The sequence below is a fragment of the Oncorhynchus gorbuscha genome, unplaced genomic scaffold (assembly GCF_021184085.1).
Source record: "Oncorhynchus gorbuscha isolate QuinsamMale2020 ecotype Even-year unplaced genomic scaffold, OgorEven_v1.0 Un_scaffold_13:::fragment_2:::debris, whole genome shotgun sequence".
NCBI lineage: Eukaryota > Metazoa > Chordata > Actinopteri > Salmoniformes > Salmonidae > Oncorhynchus > Oncorhynchus gorbuscha.
In genome coordinates this window covers 28,563-40,612 of record NW_025744598.1, presented here as the reverse complement: position 1 = coordinate 40,612, position 12,050 = coordinate 28,563, and the positions used below count along the sequence as shown (strand labels likewise).

The following is a 12,050-nucleotide window of genomic DNA, read 5'->3' as shown; positions in this document are numbered from 1 at the left end:
TTGGATTTCTATGGAGGTTGTCCTCAGGCATGGTGGTAGTGGCTGGCTTCAATGGTGGCGATCCTCAGCCATAGTGGTGGTGACTGGCTTCAATTGAGGTGGTCCTCAGCCATAGTGGTGGTGACTGGCTTCAATTGAGGTGGTCCTCAGCCATAGTGGTGGTGACTGGCTTCAATGGAGGCTGTCCTCAGCCATAGTGGTGGTGGCTGGCATCAATGGAGGTGGTCCTCATCCATGGTGGTGGTGACTGTCTTCAATGGTGGCAATACTAAGCCATAGTGGTGGTGACTGGCTTCAATGGAGGCGGTCCTCAACCATAGTGGTGGTGACTGGCTTCAATGGAGGTGGTCCTCAGCCATAGTGGTGGTGACTGGCTTCAATGGAGGCGGTCCTCAGCCATGGTGGTGGTGACTGGCTTCAATGGAGGCGGTCCTCAGCCATGGTGGTGGTGACTGGCTTCAATGGAGGCGGTCCTCAGCTATAGTGGTGGTGACTGGCTTCAATGGAGGCGGTCCTCAGCCATAGTGGTGGTGACTGGCTTCAATGGAGGCGGTCCTCAGCCATGGTGGTGGTGAGTGGCTTCAATGGAGGCGGTCCTCAGCCATAGTGGTGGTGACTGGCTTCATTGGAGGCGGTCCTCAGCCATGGTGGTGGTGGCTGGTTTCATTGGAGGCGGTCCTCAGCCATAGTGGTGGGCAAAGAGTCAAGTTGAACCAACCAGAATACAGAGCCACTGAGCACAGGCTTGACTGGGATATCTAGATATGGTTTACTTATTGGGAAAGTAAATTGGGTCTTGTTACTGGGAAATGGAGACCTTGATGTTGCTTCTTTAGAAAGTGAATATCCCTTTGAGCATGGTGAAGTTATCAATTACACTTTGGATGGTGTATCAATACACCAAGTCACTACAAAGATACAGGCGTCCGCCCTAACTCAGTTGCCAGAGAGGAAGGAAACCGCTCAGGGATTTCACCATGAGGCCAATGGTGACTTAAAAACAGTTACAGAATTGAATGGCTGTGATAAGAGAAAACTGAGGATGCATCAGCAACAGTAGTCACTCCACAATACCAACCTAAATGACAGAGTGAAAAGAAGGAAGCCTTTATAGAATAAAAATATTCCAAAACATTAAAGTAAAACAGCACAATAGAAAGCTCTACAGTAGAAGGCACTAAAGTAAAACTACACAATAGAAAGCGTTATGTTTGTGGCAAATCCAACACAACATATCACTCATATTTCAAAGCATGGCGGTGCCTGCATTTTGTTATGGGTATGCTTGTCATCTGCAAGGATTAGAGAGTTTTATTTTAATCAAATTTAATGGAATTGAGCTAAGCACAGGCAAAATCCGACAGGAAAATCTGGTTCAGTCTGCTTTCCAATAGACACTGGGAGACAAATTCACCTTTCAGCAGGACAATAACCTAAAACTCAAGGCCAAATATACACTAGGGTTGTTAACCAAAATGACATTGAATGTTCCTGAGTTGCCTAGTTACAGTTTTGACTTAAATCGATTTGAAAATCTATGGTAAGTCTGTCTAGCAATGATCAACAACCAACTTGACAGAGCTTGAAAAATTAAAAAAATAATAACATGCAGATATTGTACAATCCAGTTGTGCAAAGCTCTTAGACACTTACCCAGATAGACTCGCAGCTGTAATCGCTGCCAAAGTCGTTTCTAACATATTGACTTAGAGGTGTGAATTCTTATGTAAATGAGATATTTCTGTATTTAATTTTCAAGAAACAAACATGAGTTGTGGAATTCAGTAGAAAGACATGGCTTTACAGTTAATATTACAGAAAATGTATGAATTCTGTATGTTAGTAGTTTTGAATATAGGCCTAGGGCCTATATGATCAGTACTATATTATAACAGAACATGGCCAAGATGTTCAAATGTTCATAAATGACCAGCATGGTCAAATAATAATAATCACAGTAGTTGTCAAGGGTGCAGCAAATCAGCACCTCAGGAGTAAATGTCAGTTGGCTTTTCATAGCCGATCATTGAGAGTATCTCTACGTCTCCTGCTGTCTCTAGAGAGTTGAAAACAGCAGGTCTGGGACAGGTAGCACATCCGGTGAACAGGTCAGGGTTTCATAGCCGCAGGCAGAACAGTTGAACATGAATGCAACAATGATGTCTGTTCTTCAAACTAGGTATTTTATTGGCTCTACTGCTGTGGACACTTAGGGTAAGGAAAACAATGTCTTTTTTTATTTGGGTGAACTATCCCTTTAACAGTTTGTTCTGTCAATCAATCACTGTGTGTGGGTGGGATTGCCAGGAGAGGGGTCAGGATGTTTGTGAGGGTTTAAAACCTGCCAATCAATCACTAAGGGTGGGACTTTGAGGGGAGGTGGTAGATTCGTAATCTATTCAGAAAAACAAATCGAATCCACTCTTTAATTTATTATGGCTAAAATTTTGTTTATTGTGGAAAAAAACTAAGAAAAAAGGTTGTTCTGTCAAAAAAAGGTTGTTCTGTGTTCTGTCAAGTAATCATGAATTCCATTTTGAGAAACAACATAGAATTGCAGGATTTTTAAAAAAATGCACACATTTTCAAGGAGAGGACCACCAGACCTCCCGACAGATTGTGCACCTTCACTTTTATCCAAAGTCAGGTGCTCATGAATAGACCTACGGATATGAATGAAGAATAAAGCATGTGTTAAACAATAAAGCATGTGTCTTTGCTACACAGGAAGCAGCAGTTGACTACTCCATTTACATGACCGTTACGGGTACTTTGATATACTGTACCTAACAATCCCGCCCCTTTTGGGGGGTAAACAAATGCAAGATGCCATAGACGCCAATATAATTTGACATATTTTACACACCGGTATTTTAGTAGCCCGAACACATAAATAAATGACTGTATGTGCAACAGACATGTCAAGTGATTACTTTGCAACGCTGCCTGCTCTCGAGCATTTGTGTTACACAGAAAAGTTACGATTGATCTATCTTCCCTCATGTCCCTTCAGTCTCCCAACTTCAAACTGGAGCAATGACTCTACATAATGGCCAGAAATGACCTATCCGGACATCTTTTCCTACTTGATAGAATTTCCAGGTATGTTATCAGCTATAAATGTCCATTCATGGTGCTACATTTTTTTAAATGTCTGTCACTGAGATTCTTGATTTCTCAGGTTTGATTGGGAGTCCTGTTTACTGATGTTACTAGCTTGAGTGGGTGGCTGCTTTGACAGTGGGATGCATAAACCATTTAGCTGGACAAGACCTTGACAAGACCTTGAGTACAAAGGCCTTGTTACAGTTTAATGCTACATGAATTCAAACTCCAAATGAATTAGTGCAGACCTACATTTTTACTTGGACTAGTTAATGATAGTTTCCTTTTTATTTCCATAAAATATGGATATACACAGCAAATAAAATGAAGAACTACAGAATGAAGTTTGAAGTTTACTTTACCAGTGGATGGGTGCAGGTGATTTGCCATGTAGAACCTGAAACATCTGACTGCACCATCTTCAAGACCCAAGTTAGGCCATCCTGGAGGGTTACTGAGAAGCCTCATAACACCTGGGTGGCTGTTAAAAATTATGGGAAGATAAAAGTTGCTCACTGTGACTGTATGGCAGTCTAAGCACAAGCAGTAATTACATACCTTTAAAGTGCACTTAAATCCAGAAAATATTAATGCACTGACTTCATGTACGGGGTCAATTCCATTTCAATTCCAAAAATGTTCTACCTGAAAGAGCAGTACTTTTTGAGCATTGGAACCTGGATTGGTGGAAATGAAATTGAATTGGCCCCATAAATGACTGCCTTAATTTATTCTTTAGACTAGGTGAAAGATGTTCACATGTCGGTGCTGTCCTGTCCAAATTGGAAGCTTCTGTCCACCTGGGTTACAGGAGTGTGGCATGTACCAGCACTGCCTGTGCCTGGAATAACGTATCCACCAAAACAGTAGAACCAGCAATGATTAAAGATATTGAATTCTACACAGAAAAAGTAAAAGAAACTAGGAAGAGGTAGGGAAAGGAGACAGGAAAAGCAGCTGCCCCAGATGTTCTCAGTGACAAAGGAATTTCCCATTTGCCTCAGTATATTCAAGAACCATGCTGATGTTTTCACCAACAAACCCTGGTTCAATAATCTAGAAAGTTTTACATATGAGCAAGTTTCTCATGTGGAGGAGGAAACTAAAGACCAGGCTGCCTGTAAGGCTTGGCATCAACATAGAGCATGACAGACCACAGGGTTATTCACACACAGCTGGAAAAATCATCCCAAGCACGTATTAAAGACAACAGTAAAAGTAAATTATTTGACAACCAAATCATTCTAAGGGGCAAGGACCATGAGGTGGATGCCATAGACACATACAAATATGCATTAGGCTTGAGCACTACCATATAACATACCTCTACTATGATATTAGTATCAGACCAGGTATATACAGTGCATTCAGAAAGAATTCAGACCCCTTGACATTTTTCATATTTTGTTGCGTTGCTGTCAGGACCCGGTTACAAACCCGGGTCTCCAGAGTGAGAAACAGTCACTTAACCTTAACTGAGCCACGAATAGTTGGCAGAACCCAGAAGATGAGGCAGACACAGCAGTACTTGAGACGGTGTATTTAATGAAGTAAAAAGTGAAGTTCTTCAGGAAAACATGTACCTCCACAACCTCAAAAGGAATTCCACAAGAACAAAGGTAATCCTCCATGACAAAAAAGGTAAATCCACAAGGTGGAAGGTAAAGCACAAAAAGCCACAAACAAACAAACAAGAACAAAAAACAGAATTCCACAAGAGAGTCCACCGGGATCGGGTACACCACAGAGTACTAGGGCTGGGTGCTAACATACAAACACAGAGCAAAGAACTGAGGGAAACAAAGGGTTTAAATACAATCAGGGGAAACGAGGCACAGGTGCAAATAATAATGGGGATCAAGGGAAAACAAAAGGTCAAAAGGCACAATGGGGGCATCTAGTGACCAAAAACCGGAACAACCCTGGCCAAATCCTGACAGTTGCAGCCTTATTCTTAAATGGATTCAATAGTTTTTTCCCTTATCAATCTACACACAATAGCCCATAATTGTTAAAAATGTATAAAAAAAATGTTTAAGTGAAATATAACATTTACATAAGTATTCAGACCCTTTGCTATGTGATTCGAAACTGGGCTCAGGTGTTCCCCTGTTTCCATTGATCATCCGTGACATGTTTCTGCAACTTGATTAGAGTCCACCTGTGATAAATTAAATTGATTGGACATGATTTGGAAAGACACACAGCTGTCTTTATAAGGTCCCACAGTTGACAGTGAATGTCAGAGCAAAAACCAAACCATGAGGTCAAATTCATTTCCTGTAGAGCTCCGAGACAGGATTGAGTCGAGGCACAGATCTGGGGAAGGGTACCAAAAAATGTCTGCAGCATTGAAGGTCCCCAAGAACACAGTGGCCTCCATCGTTCTTAAATGGAAGAAGTTTGGAACCACCAAGACTCTTCCGAGAGCAAGCCTCCCAGCCAAACTGAGCAATCGGGGGAAAGGGCCTTCCAGAAGGACAACCATCTCTGCAGCCCTCCACCAATCAGGCCTTTATGGTAAAGTGACCAGACGCAAGCCACTCCTCAGTAAAAGGCACATGACAGCCCACTTGGAGTTTGCCAAAAGACACCTAATGGACCCTCAGACCATGAGAAATAAGATTCTCTGGTCTGATGAAACCAAGATTGAACTCTTTGGCCTGAATGACAAGCGTCACATCTGGAGGAAACATGGCTCCATCCCTACAGTGATGCATGGTGGTGGCAGCATCATGCTATGGGGATGTTTTTCAGCAACAGGGACTGGAAGACTAGTCAGGATTGAGGGAAAGATGAAAAGAACCAAGTACAGAGATCCTTGATGAAAACCTGCTTGAGAGCACTTAGGACTTCAGTCTGAGGCCCAGCCAGAGCCAGGATATCCAATATCTTTGGAGAGACATGAAATAGCTGTGTAGCGACACTCCCCATCCAACCTGCCAGAGCTAGAGTGTATCTGCAGAGAAAAATGGGGAAACTCCCCAAATACAGGTGTGCCAAGCTTGTAATGTCATACCCAAGTAGACTCAAGGATGTAATCGCTGCCAAAAACAATTGAATTAATTTTAGGATAAGGCTGATAAGGCTTTAGTTTTTGCTAAAGATATAACGTTAGCTACGAAGCTAAGTTAGCTATGAAGAACTACAAATATGCTGCTACTGCTCTCAATAACATTGCTGCCCTGAATTTATCAGGTGCTATTGACATTACATTACATTTACATTTAAGTCATTTAGCAGACGCTCTTATCCAGAGCGACTTACAAATTGGTGCATTCACCTTATGACATCCAGTGGAACAGTCACTTTACAATAGTGCATCTAAATCTTAAGGGGGGAGAGGGATTACTTATCCTATCCTAGGTATTCCTTAAAGAGGTGGGGTTTCAGGTGTCTCCGGAAGGTGGTGATTGACTCCGCTGTCCTGGCGTCATGAGGGAGTTTGTTCCACCATTGGGGGGCCAGGGCAGCGAACAGTTTTGACTGGGCTGAGCGGGAGCTGTACTTCCTCAGTGGTAGGGAGGCGAGCAGGCCAGAGGTGGATGAACGCAGTGCCCTTGTTTGGGTGTAGGGCCTGATCAGAGCCTGGAGGTACTGAGGTGCCGTTCCCCTCACAGCTCCGTAGGCAAGCACCATGGTCTTGTAGCGGATGCGAGCTTCAACTGGAAGCCAGTGGAGAGAACGGAGGAGCGGGGTGACGTGAGAGAACTTGGGAAGGTTGAACACCAGACGGGCTGCGGCGTTCTGGATGAGTTGAAGGGGTAACGTTAGTGATGTTTTCCCAGAAAGCCATTTCTAGTTTGCTAGTTATAGCCTAATGTTAGCTAACTAACATTGAACCTATTTGGTTAACTTTAGGTAGCTATGACAATCGGTTTGTATTGCTAGTTAAAGCTTACTGTTAGCTAGCCTCTACAGGATCGGTGGGTCCCCTGCGGGACGATTGAGCTTACGTAGTCTAATGCAATTAGCATGAGGTTGTAAGTAACTAGAACATTTCCCAGGACATACACTACTGTTACAATTGTTTGGGTCACTTAGAAATGTCCTTATTTTTTAAAGAAAAGCAAACATTTTTTTGCCTATTTAAATAACATCAAATTGATCAGAAATACAGTGTAGACATTGTTAATGTTGTAAATGACTATTGTAGCTGATTTTTAATGGAATATTTTCATAGGCGTACAGAGGTCCATTATCAGCATCCTTCACTCTTGTGTTTCAATGGCACAATCTGTTAGCTAATCCAAGTTTATTATTTTAAAAGGCAAATTGATCATTAGAAAACCCTTTTGCGGGGGGTTCACGTGACCCTTGAACGAGATGGCCACATGAACTAAGAGCTCCGTTCAAGTAGTTTCCAATTCCTAATCTTACCTCCACTCCAAGTTCAAACTCATTTAGCTTTAGTAAAAAAAAGTCATGGCGGATACAAAAGGCGACACTACAGGTGACATTTTTACAAGGACTCGAGCATTAGCGACGGAAAAAGCCTCCAAGAAGAAGCTAGTTTCAGAAAAAGCTAGTGCCATTAGCCAGGAGCAAGAGGACCCGCTCCCCCCCGAGGCCCAACGAATGCCAACCTCGCACTCTGTCGAAGACATACTTTCTGAGATGAGATCCCAACGTACAGAACTAAACACTAAATTAGATGCCATTAATTCTCAGCTCAGGGTTCAAGGGGGGCAAGGTGACAATCCTGGAAAACGCTTTGCCTGACATCAACAACAAGTTAACCATAAACGCGGGGAGGGGCGCCTGGACGAGGCAGAGGGGCGAATCCTATCCATGGAAAACTTATTGACAGATGCCATGGAAACAATAGCATATGCTAAAAAGCAAATAGAGCATCTGGAAGAGAAAACAGAGGACCTGGAAAACAGGGAGCGAAGGAATAATTGTGTTCTATTCAATCTGAGCGAAAAAGAAGAGGGAAACATGCCACTGATACGCTACCTTCAAGACAAACTTCCCGAGTGGCTCCACCTGTCCACCGACAGGCCCATAGAACTTGAGAGAGCTCACCGAGCACTGAGGCCCCCACCAACAGCCAGACAACCACCGCGCCCAATCACCATACGTTTCCTGAGATTCACCAACAAGGAACGAGTCCTACAGGCGGCGAAAAACAACACCATCACAGTGGGAAACACCAAACTCACTTTACACCAGGACCGTCAGCTGGAATACGCCGAAAGCTCAGAGAGTTTGACCAATGACTAAATGCGATTAATGCTATTACTAAAGGAGGTAGGACAACATATAGCCGATATCCAAAGACCCACCCACCCCGCTAAATATCATTATAGCCATCCAATTTATATTTATTTTCCTTTAGCTGAGAGGGATAGGCTCTATAGCCTAACCTAGGCCTACAAATGTTTCAGCCTACTTTTATTTCCCTGTTCTTTTGTTGCTATTATACTTGGGGTTCCCTATGTCCCTTGGGGGAGGTATATGTAGGCTGGGCTATTCATTTTATTTTCTCCCTCTTTTAGTGTGGTCTGGACGGGGGCTACGTTGTCATTTACTCAATGCAGGGCGGAGAGGATGGGGCATTTCTTTGGTGGGGAGAGGGAGACGTTGTGCAATGCTAACTGTTCCCGTTTTTTTTTAGACTTGAATTGAGACTGAACCAACGGGATGTGTCGAGTTGTTTGGCAACTCTGCTGGGGTGTTCAGAGATTGTTATTTTATGTACACCATTTATTTTCCTTTTATGTGAACGTAGCTGTAACTACTATCCACTTTTACCCAGCGATGACTTGCACTAAAGTTCGATTACTCTTCGATGACGATGACTAGTACCTTAAATCTATTGACATGGAACTGCCATGGTCTAGGGCATGCCATAAAACGTAAAAAGATACTATGTGCTCTAAAAAAGGAAACAGCAGACATTGCGCTGTCACAGCGCTGACTTTTGCCCAATACCTGCAGCAAAAGCCTCTACCCCGTCCTCTGGCTAGGCAGAGTACTTTAGGATTTTAGTTACTTTGGTGTAACAAGGGCCTTGCCGTGCGACCCTACCAACCTTCCTATGTATTCGTAATGCCCCTTTGCATTGGGTTTGTTCCTTCTTTCACTTTGTCACTCCCTTATTTTCCAGTCTAGTATGAGTCCTTGGATAGATATACTCCTATTTAAATATTCTTAAGCGTTATGGATTCCTCCTATATTTCCTTACTTTCAAGTTATCTTTACCTATGTATATATCAATACCTAATAAGAACTCCTATTAGTTATTATGCTCGTCAGCTAGTAGTCACTCGGAAACTAGTATTGGTATATGTTTTGACTCTCTTAAAAATATATTATTGTCCACACAATGACATATTCTTTAGTGCAATCACTTTAACCTATAACCAGGGTCACTTTCTGTTCAGTGAGAGTGTCAAAGGCGTTTGCTCTCCAGATCGTTAATCTGGCCTAGTTGTCAAAGTTTCAAGCTTTTATTAAGTCACTCTGTTTTTTGTCTTATACACATCATTACAATTCAATGGTTATACAGTTTCTAAATACAACAATAATGCTCAATCAATCATTAATGCTTTAAGCTATGCCAGATAATATTGCAAAACTTTAAATGCGTTAACACTTCTAACAATATTGACTAAATAACAAAAATAGTTCAATTACTTTAAATGCTCAGCCCCTTGGTCACTTTCCTGTAATCGGTATTCTCGCAGCTATGACGCTAGATTCCGAATTCCAATATTTTAATACACTTACAACTCTGTGAATGGACTCAATATATTGTAACTGGTACTTTGCTGTTTCCTTGCATTGCCAATCACATCTGTATCTGATGTCTCACTGAGTGACTGCCACTTTGTCTGTATTCAAGAGGCGTTTAGACCTCTGTGTTTAGTAGACTCAGTCTCGGGGTCACTAAATTCAACCAAGTATATTCAGATAGTGATCCAATAAGTACTTAGGCAAAATAATCCAATTCTCTAATATTGTTCTAGTCCAACAAAAAGTGTATATCCTAATACTATTCACTCTCAACTCTGTGTATAGACTCAATACATTGTAACTGGTACTTTGCTGTTTCCTTGTATTGCCAATCACATCTGTACCTGATGATCCAATAAGTACAAAATAATCCAGTTCTCTAATATTGTTATAGTCTAACAAAAAGAGTATAGTGCAATAGTAAATTTACCTGTGATGATTCTCCATATGATGTCTGTCTCATATGTTAACGAGGATCACCCTGTCTTATGATCTCTGTTCTCTTTATATACCTTTTTAAGGGGGAAGTTCCCACTGGGGCTGTAGACCTACGTAACCTTAGGCCTGTGTGTAAACGGAAGCTTCCTATTATTACCATTTAAGGTCATGCACTACTGACTCTCACATTGCTGCTTCCGTGTTACTGTTGGCAGATTCTACTCAATCATACCAGCTGGTCATTTCTACCACTGGAGGTGGCGTAGGTGGTATGTCAAGCGTCAGCTGGGAGAAGTCTATGATAGGTATCTCCTCTGCTTCCCCCTGTTGTCCAGTTTCTGCAGGTGCGGTCCATGATTCCATGAGGTCCCGTGACTGCCCTGTGTTGTTGTCCCCATTGTTTGATGGAGTGGGCAGATTATTTTCATCTCTTGTCACAGAGCTATTACAAGAGACACACCCCTGTGATGCTGAACATGCCAAACTCCGCAGAGCTTGGGTGGGACAGGTGTATTTCTCATCTTTCAAATCAAACAGTAGAGGCACAGCCATACTTATCCATGAAAATGTTCCATTCATAATTGACAAAAACATATCTGATCCGGAGGGGAGATTTATTTTGATAAATGGGTCACTATATGGGTCAACCAATTACTATCTTAAACATATACGCCCCTAACACAGATACTCCTGCCTTCATGTCAAAAAATGATAACCCTGTTCAATGAGCATTGGTGTTTCCTTTGGCGTGGTGGCCGGAGATTTTAATTGTACCCTTAACCCAACCCTCATCTCAAGTCCCCAACACAAATCCTAGATCTGCAAAGATGTTGAACTCTCTTACTAAAGAGATGGGACTGATAGATATCTGGAGAGAGACTAATAGCTCATCTATGGACTATACATACTACTCTAATGTCCATAAAACCTACTCCCATATAGATTACATTTTTATCCCAAAGAGTTTCATAAATTCAGCCACATGTACAATCGGACCCATAGCACTTTCAGATCACGCCTTTGTCCACCTCCGCTTTGACCTCTGCAAAAACATCCCGAGGTCAAAGAGCTGGAAATTCAACACCTCCATGCTATCAAACGAAGCGGTCCATACATTGGTAACTACATGGATAGACAACTACACACAAGACAACAAAGATTCTCCTGTTTCTCCGGCCACAATGTGGACACTGCTAAAGCCACACTAAGAGGTCATCTAATTGCATATGCTTCCTCGAAGAAAAAAGCAATGTAAGCACACAGGCTAGATCTTGAGAGGGAGCTGGAATGCTGTGAAAAAAATACATAAACAGTCCCCAGACAGAAACTCCTGAAGTCATCTTTAAGCAGCCAAAGCAAAACTGAATTTGGACTACACTCGGGAGATAAAAAAAAGTTGTCTTTACTAAACAGAAATACCATGAGTATAGCAATAGGCCCAGTAGATTGCTTGCTTACCAATTAAAAAAGGAGCCATCAGAGCGTACAATCATGGCTATCTGAACAGCAGAGGACGATGTCACATATGACCCAAAAAGGATCTAACTAACTTTTCATGATTTTCACTGCAAACTATATACCTCTGAGAGAAAACACACGGAGACAGAACTCCACTCTTTCCTAGAGGGAATCTTGCTACCTAAACTATCAGAGACCGAACGAGAAGATCTCAACTCCCCCTTCACACCTGAGGAGATGCCACCTAATAAGTCCCCAGGCCCAGATGGATTCCCCAGAGAGTTCTACAAAGCTTTTTGGCCCCAGCT

The 12,050-nt window shown here is 42.3% G+C and overlaps 1 long non-coding RNA gene across 1 annotated transcript; it reads right to left on the bottom strand.

Moving 5' to 3' along the window:
• Nucleotides 1–2,038: 2,038 nt before the first annotated feature.
• On the bottom strand, nucleotides 2,039–10,328 carry LOC124016957. The gene is made up of 3 exons (XR_006835438.1): nucleotides 10,277–10,328; nucleotides 3,468–3,586; nucleotides 2,039–2,663 (listed from the first exon to the last, which is right to left on the bottom strand). It is a non-coding gene; the product is annotated as an uncharacterized LOC124016957 (long non-coding RNA).
• Between the last annotated feature and the right edge of the window lie 1,722 nt (nucleotides 10,329–12,050).